General features: G+C 34.1%; 1 pseudogene; it reads left to right on the forward strand.

Annotated features, from left to right (window-relative positions):
* Positions 1-1,085: 1,085 nt before the first annotated feature.
* LOC101721797 (eukaryotic translation initiation factor 5 pseudogene) lies at positions 1,086-3,200 on the forward strand (annotated as a pseudogene).
* Positions 3,201-9,072: the final 5,872 nt, after the last annotated feature.

Raw genomic sequence — 9,072 nt, forward strand, 5'->3', positions numbered from 1 at the left:
CTGATGCCTAACTGCTAGAATTTTGCTTGTGAGAAGGAAAGAAGTCTGAGCATTTGACAAGTTTAGAGGCTGATTGCTGTTAAACAGAGTTTATTTGAGGCCATTGTTACTGACTGACCTTCTTCACCAGACCCCAGCAGACCAGAACAAACCAACATGGAGTCACTAATGCTAAAGTAGATCCTAAAACAGATCAGTTTTTCTGGAAAACAGGAGACTCACAGCAACCAATCAGAAACAGCTTTGTCTACCTGAAAAGGGAAGTCTCCTCTGCTCTAATCCTTACCAGAAAAATGACTTGTAGTACACTGATGTTAACTGATACACTTTTTTATTGTTTGTTTCCATGTTCTCACCTTCCAGGAACCATTTTTTTCATTCACAAACAAACTTGTTATACTTCACATAGATCTTTAACTTTGTTCTAATTTTATATTTTGACACTACTGATTAATTCCTAATTTCAGGCTTAGGCCACAAAAGTAGCCCCAAATCTTAGCTTGCCCGTGGTAGATATTTGGATACATTGTTCTGTGTGTCTGTATAGCTGCTGTATGTGGTGACCCTAAACAGCTGGGTCTCTAACACCTCCTCCCATCTTTACCATCTATCAGTTATCTTCAGTGCTTTCTATTACTTTCTAAGAGTGCTTTAGATTATGAGAGTCACAAAAGTTGATAAATAATTACCATTTTGAAAAATGGAAATTAACAGAGTGAGAACATTCAAGAGGTCACCAACCCGGCACTGTCTTTGTGGACACACAGGTCACTGAGTCAGCCTCTCCCTCTGCTAGGCCATGGCACTTGCCCGGCTGTCTCATTCCGCAGGACCCAGTTTCCACCATCTTTTCCTCTGTGTCCTGGGCTTTATATCTTTATTTGATGAAGATGAACCGTTGTGCAGTCATTGGTACTTGTATTGGGGAAACAAACAAAAAAGATGCTTACATCCTGAGTGGTGAAAATTTTTTCATATCAGAGAACTCTTGCAGTTGTTTATGTCATCTTTTCTTCTCCAGGCATAAGATATCAAAAAGTTGCAAAGATCTCTTCATTGTATAGATAAAGTTATTAATAAGCTAAAATGTCTATCAAGTCAACAGTAACATTTCAGATCAGTTCTATGGCTACAAGATGTTCTGTCTGATTGCCAAGGTTGAGGGCAAGGGCAATCAAATCAAGACAGTTATGGTCAACATGATTGACACTGCAAAGATGCTTAATCAACCTCCAATGTACCCCACCAAATACTTCAGTTGTGAGCTGAGAGCACAGACTCAACTTGATTTAAAGAATGACCAGTACATTGTCACTAGACTCATGAGGCAAATAAGGTACAAGACATGTTGGATGGATGCATTAAAAAATTTGTCCTCTGTCCTAAGTGTGAGAATCCTGGAACAGACCTACATGTGAATCCAAAGAAGCAAACAACAGGTAATTCTTGTAAAGCCTGTCGCTATCAAGGCATGCTTGACACACATCGTAAACACTGCACATTCATTCTCAAAAACCCACCTGAGAATAATGACAGTGGCACAGGAAAGAAAGAAAAGGAAGGAAGAAGAAAAAGAAGAAGAAAGAAAAGGAAAAGAAAGGGCAAAGAAAAGAAAAATGACTCCATATCCAGTGGTGAGACAACACCCCCACTGACGGCAAATGAAGTAAGTCCTCCTCCATATGCTGTGGAGGAAGAGGAGGAAGATGACAACTGAGGAAGATCAGAGGCACAGAATGGGTGAAATCAGTGACCAAGTGAAAGTTCTGACATTCTAATGATTTTGAAAGAACTGTGGAAGAGCTATGAATATCCTGTTTGATTTTGTTAAGAAAAAGAAAGAAGTGAGCATTATTGACTCCTTGGACAAAGAAATTGTTCCTGAAGCAGAAAGACTTCATGTAAAAGCCATGGGCCCCTCTTGTTCTAACTGAAGTTCTTTTTTTTGTTTCTTTTTGGTACCAGGGATCGAACTCATTACCTTGAGCTTGTGAGGCAGGTGGTACAACCACTGAGCTAAATCCCTGGCCTCTGAAGTTCTTTTTAATGAGAAGAGTAGAGAACAAATTAAGAAATATGGGTGTAATTTTCTAAGATTCTGTCCCAACAACAAAAAAGGTCAGAGGTACCTTCTTCATGGTTTGGAGTATGTGGAGGAAATGTATCAAGCTCAACTCCTCTGCAAGATTTCACATATCTTGAAGGACATGTATGATGCAGAACTTTTAGAAGAGGTCATTATCAGCTGGTTAGAAAAGGCCTCTAGAAAGTACATTTCCAAAGAACTTGCTAAAGAAATTGTCATCAAAGTGAACATTTATAAAATGGTTGAAGGAGGCAGAGGAGGAATCTTCTGGTGATGAAGAAGGTGAAGATGGGAACATTGATGTGATGCATTCAAAAGATTGCCAGTGTATCGAAAATTTAAATCTGAAGAAAAGGATGATGATATTAATGATGGTAATGCCATTTAAAAGGATGGATGCAATCAAACTTAACAGTGTAAGGCTGCAAACTTTTCTATTTTATCAGCTAAAAGTGCAACATGTATATGCAAAAGCTAAAATGGCTTATCATCATGATACACTTTATACTAAAAATCTTTAACTGTGAGTGGTCTGTAATTCAGCCCAATGAGACATGTAGGGAGTCTGTACACACATCAATGAAGAGATGTAGTTTGCTTATTTATAGCATGTTTCTTTTGGGAAAACTAGTGGTGGGCATATTGGATCACATTTATACAGTCATAAAAATAAAGATTTGATTTTGGTCATACTTTGGATTTTAGACTCGGAATGACAATAAGCAATTGGATACTGTTTAAAATGTTGCACCATCATTTATTCTGATTGGGTCCCTGGAACCTGGTAGATAGTGCTAAGTGCTGAGACTATACAGAGCTGTTCACCAGAGTATAAACATAAAATAACTTGGAATTACTTTATTCGACCACTTAGAAAGAGAGTACTTTCAATGTTTTATCTCTAGTTCCTCAAATTGACATATGGTAATGCTTGTGCTGAGCTGGACTGATAATCAGATGACAGTGCAACATCTTAACTGAGAATTAAAAATGATCTTAGTGTCCTATAAATAATTTTTAGGACAAGTTTTGAAACTTGGAATTGTGATTTTTTAGTTCATATGTACTTGCCACAGTTGTAGTCTTCAGACTCATGTGCATTGCATGTTGGATGATCCAGAGAAATTATACATTAACAAAAAAAGTGTTCTCTGTGTCTGTAGTGCTTGCTTTCTACTGAGAGAAAATTCAGACTTCCAGGTGTGAAAATTTATGATTTTTGTTTGGGGGGAAAACAGGTGTACTTAATCTCTAGAAAAAGCTGAGCATAGTTTTTCAGCTTTTATCATTAAGATTTAAATTATAATTTCAAACTGTTTAGATATATTATAAAAAGATGGAAATTAAGAGAAGAGAAAAATACTACTTAACACAAGCTAGTTTGCTGTGGAATTTTACTATCTTTATGCATATGATGTATATATAACCTAGTGTTTACATGGCAGAAGCATCTGAACTGTGAGGAAGGACAGATAAATTAAATTTCATCATGGTCCAGAATATGGATCTGATCAGTAGGGACTACTTCATACATTCATGCCTTTAAGGATAGCTATGAAAATGTTGCCTGTTGCTAGTTATAATCCATTGACACAACTGCTCTCCCCTTCAGAGGTCATTGTCTACCTGAAAGCACCTAAATATTTAGATAAGAGGCACTTTACCATTGGCAACCAGTGATTTTCATCAGCATTTTTACTTTTATACTGGTCACTGTCCCCATCCATCCAAAGGACAGAATTCCTAATAGGATGGACTTTAAGCTACTGTGCTTAGGGAAACTGTCCTCCTGAGTAAAACAAGTGTCTCCATGCAGGCAGCTCATGTTAACAGCTTGGGCGGGGGTCATTTGCTTAATTACTATAGAAATATTAGGCATTTATCTTCTCCATGAGACAGAGGCACAGCACCAAAAATTGAAATAAAGTCTTTAAAAGTGTTCTAATAATTTTCAAAGAAGTTATGGTACCACATTAAGAATTCATAAATACGAAAGTGGAATAAACTTATAGTAGTTATGCTAAAAATGACACTGATGTTAGAAGTATGAATGATTTTCCATGTTCTTAGCTCTAAATTCTAAAGAAATCTACAGAAATATGACCATAGGTGTATATGCATATGTATATCTAGAATTTGTAAATGAATAATGAGATTTTAAATGAAAATATTCCATGGCAAAACTTGAGATTTGAGCACAGTTTAATAATGTGTAATGAGCTATAAGTGTAGTATACTATTGCCATATTCTTTCATATAAAGATCTATATTTTCATATCAGAGAACAAATAAAAGGATTTGAGCTTATATTCAGAGGTTCTGGAGGATAATGGAAAGCTGGAAATGATTATTTCTAAGTTGACACATAACTTATCCTTATTTCCAAAATTTTTAGACTTTGAGGAAATGTTAAAATTGCATTTCAACTCTTCACTGATTTCAACTAGTTTTCTGGATTTTTGAAAATATGAAATTGTATTCACATTATTATTGTTTTTTGGGAATGAGGAAAAATACATTAACATTAGTTAATATTAGTAATAAAAATAATTTTGACTACAAAATATAAGATCAGTATGGCAGCTAAAGTTAGATTCACATTTTATTTTTCATTGAGGCATATTTATTAGAATTTGCCTATTAAAAAGTTTTAAGTACATATAAAGATATAAAAAACTATAATTATAGATTAAAATACAAATGCAATATGGATCCAGTAAATATAGAGGGAATACAAATAAATAATGTAAAACATGCTAATTGTCCTCAGTAGGCTAGGTATAACAATAACCAGATTGGGTGATCATTGCTATTACATAATTTCAAAAATTTTCCACAGTATCCACAGTTTCCAAAAAAGAAAAAGAAAACTAAACTCTTTCACCTTTTTTATAATTTTACATTTTTCCTGTTTATGTATGCTCAAAGCATTCTAAGAGGTTATTTTGAATATATGTATAAGTAAAACAGATGATCAATCATGCAATCTATTTTCATGTGCTGATAACCACACTATTGAAAAAGATGTAAAGAAGACATAGCAGCTAAATCATTCATTTAGTGAAAAGATAGAAAACCTATTTTCTGAAATAAATATTCACTGACATGAGGTGAATTTTCTATTCCATGCAGGTTCAAGTAAGTTTATTCTTCTCTAAGTGCCCTGAATAATAAAATCTTGACACCCCCAAAAGAAAATTAATTTAACATGGTATGACATTTTCTTTGAGAGTAACATGATTTTAATTGTTAAGTTAAAGCTCTTCAGTTACATGGGCAACTTCATTAGCAACCTGATGAGCCTCAGATTAATGATACCAATAGATTATTTCAATATTTTTCCTGGTTTTTGCCTTTTTCCTTTACCCTTTATTAGAGTTGATTTATGAAATAGCTGGACATTCCAAAAATATCTGCAGCTGACATCGTTCAAGTTTTAAAATCCTTTGCAAAGTCAAATGTACTTCTATGCAAACTTTTTGTTTTCCCTCATGCTGTAAATATGCTCATCACACAGAGCACCTTAGACCAAATGGAATATTAGAAAGTAATTTTGACAAAATTCCCTTTGTGTGGAACTGTTCTACTGGGATATGATTTTTTTTGTAAAAATTAATGATATCTCTTGAATAAAAGCTTTTAAAAAACTACTTTATCGTCAATCATTAAGGTTATGGAATGCAATTAAAATGAATACATTTTTAAAGGCACATGGGCAGAAAATTAAGGATTCTGTCTCTATGTGTTGTCCATGAAATTGAATTGTAATTTGTTGAAAATTAGCTTCTTAAATGTTACTGAAAAATGCAAAAGGGATGAAAAAATGAATTAAGATGTATTATGTACATGTTGCCATTCCCAACAAGGAATGCAAGCATTGTGTACAACAAACATGTAATAATAAAAAACAAAATTATTCATTAGTTTTATGCTATAAAATATACTACATTTAAAAGTAATCAAATCTAGTTCCTTAAAGTAGTTTCTGTTTTATAAAATATTCTGTATTCAGAATTTTTTACAAAGTCAGACTTGTCAACAACCCCATTACTTGGAATTAATCACATTTAAAGTGATATCACTCATTTATTAATTATGTCTAATAGATTCATTAGGCTCTTCACATTCTCCAGACCTTGTGGATGTATGCTTCCTCAAGGGATTCTTGTCTGTTTTTTTCTTTTTGGTACCATGTATGGAACTCAGGACCTTGAACTTGAAAGGCAGGCAGCAGAACCACTGAGCTAAATGCCCGGCCCTTGTCTTGTCTGGTTTGAGAGATAACAGGTAAATAAACTCTCACAAGACATGTGATAAGTACAACTATCCAGGAACATGTGAAGCCCAGTGTTATACAAAAGTTGGTAGTCAGAAATGTAACCACAGATGAGGCAACTTCTCTGGTAAAATGTAAAGGATGAAAAATATGAATAATTTCCCCTGTAACAGTAGTTAAAAGGGCATTTTATTCAAGGAAATCATATGAAAAGTTATAAGGAAATCAAAATAGGGTTTTAAAGATGCATGGAATGATTAAAATAACTTACAAAGCCATCATAGAAATAGCATTACTTAGTGCTTTGTTAAGCTGGAGCCTAAAGACTGATGGTAGATGTAGTTGAGAGCAAAGTTTAGCAGAAATGATGGGAGTCTTCTGAAAGTAGGCTTTAATGTAGACAAAAAAGATTTCAATATTTCAGGTGAGTGTGAGATATTTCAAAATTTAAAAGAAAAATCAAAATGGTCACAGAAGGAGAACAAGATGTTTGAGTGAACTATCAATCAAGAAAGTGAGAAATATGGATCACACTAATTTTAAGCCAAAACATTTAATTGAGGCAAAATAACTCACAGGAAATCTCCACAAAGGAAATAGGGCTATCAAAAGAACAACAATATTCTGGTTGACTGAAAATAAATACGCATTGTTTTGTTTTGAGAAGTTTGTGCTTCATTTGAGGTATCTCATCATTGGTCCACATTTGTTCTCCACTTTTGTGTGCTGGGAGAAAATGCAGCATTTGACCTAAATCACTTCCATGATTATCATACTGTGTTTGTGTCAGGCTCATGTGGCAGGAGGATGTGGACTGTAAGAATAGCTTCCTGTGTGGGTCAGTTCTACTCCCAGGTTCTCTCCAGAGCTGATTCTCCAGTTGGTCTTCAGCAAATTTCTTTCTATGTGTTTTCTTAGAAATGATGTCAGGAAAATAGGAAGTTTTACAGAGCTTTGAATCTTTATATCTTACTTTCTTAATTTCAGTGTACATTTTATCACTGTCAAGACAGGAATGAAAAGTATACAGCCTTATAACTAATTTTATTGGATTATGGTTTTTATGTTAAACGTTAGAAGTCCAAAATTTTTTTTTTTTTTTTTTTTTTTTGGTACCAGGGATGGAACTCCGGACCTTGCGCTTGTGAGGGAGGCGGCAGAACCACTGAGCTAAATCCCCAGCCCAGAAGTCCAAAATTTTGTTGTACTAAATTGTGGTTTCAAAAAAAGTGGCCCAGTAGTCACATATTATTTACTGCTCTGAAGAAAGTTAACTCTCTTTGTTTAGACTCCCCAAAGTTTAAGTGTCTCTTCTGCCGTTTGTTATAGGCCAAGTTTCTTATCCTCTCTCTGTGCTTCAGTTTTTCATATATAAAAGAGAACCATAATAACAGTATATAAATCATAGAATTATAAGGATAAAAATGTCAATGAATGCAGGTCAATGAATTGGGAGATTTTATTTCTCATATTTTTTCAATTTTTATTTCTTATTAGTACATGTTTTCAGTACATAGTAATCACTTTCTCTTAGGGAGTTGGTACATGTATATAACACAGCTTTGTTGTGCATATTTTCTGGTTCCATATGGATTTAGGATTGTTTTCTCTAGTTCTGTGAGAAATGTTGGTAATTTGATTGGGATTGCATTAAATCTGTATGTCAGTTTTGGAAGGATTGCCATTTTGACAGTATTGGTTCTGGCTATTCAGGCACAGGAGATATTTTTACATTTTCTGATGTTCTCTTCTATCTTGATTTTCAGAGTATTGTAGTTTTCATTGTAGAAGGTTTTCACTACCTTGGTTAGGATAATTCATAAGTTTTGAATTTTTCTTGATGCTATTGTCAATGGTATTTTTCTAATTTCTTTCTCAGTTCATTATTGGTGTACAGGGACACAATGAATTTTTTGGTGATTTTATATCCTGCTACATTGCTGAATTTGGTTATTAATTCTAGGAGTCTTTCAGTGGAATTTTTTGGCTTTTCTACTTAGAGGATTGTGTGCCTCCAAACAATGATAATTTGACATCTCCCTTTCCTACATGTGCCCTTTTATTACTTTCTCTTGCCTGATTGCTCTAGTTAATATTTTGAGTAGTATATTGAACAAGAGTGGTGACAGTGGACACCCTTGTTTTATTCATGATTTTAGAGGCAAAGCTTTCAGTTTTTCCCTATTTAATATGATGTTGGCCGTAGATTTGTCATAAATGGCTTTTATCAGATTGAGATAAGGTCCTTCTATACCTATTTTATTTTTTTCAGGATTTTTTTTTTTATCATGAGTGGATGTTGGATTCCGTCAAAGGTATTTTCTCCCTCTATTGAGATGATTGTGTGATGTTTTTGTCCTTGCTTCTTTTTTTTTTATGTGATGTATTACAGTCATTGATTCGTGTATGCATGTTGAATCACATTTGCATTTATGGGCTGAAGCCTACTTGATCATGATATATGACCTTTTTGATGATTTGTTACATTCTTTATGCCAGTATATTGTTGAGGATTTTTCCATCTATGTTCATTAATGAGACTGATCAGTAGTTTTCTTTTTTGGTTGGGTCATTGTCTGCTTTTGGTGATACTAGCCTCCAAGAATGAATTGAGAGTACTCCTTCCCTTTCAATTTCTTTTTTTCGCCCTTTATTCTCCATCTTCCCTTTCGATTTCATTAAAGGTTCTCAGGAGTATTGACATTATAAC

This window comes from Heterocephalus glaber, unplaced genomic scaffold (assembly GCF_053883595.1).
Source record: "Heterocephalus glaber isolate CG9 unplaced genomic scaffold, H.glaber_assembly_v1.0 deba00000818, whole genome shotgun sequence".
In the NCBI taxonomy this organism is placed as follows: Eukaryota; Metazoa; Chordata; class Mammalia; order Rodentia; family Bathyergidae; genus Heterocephalus; species Heterocephalus glaber.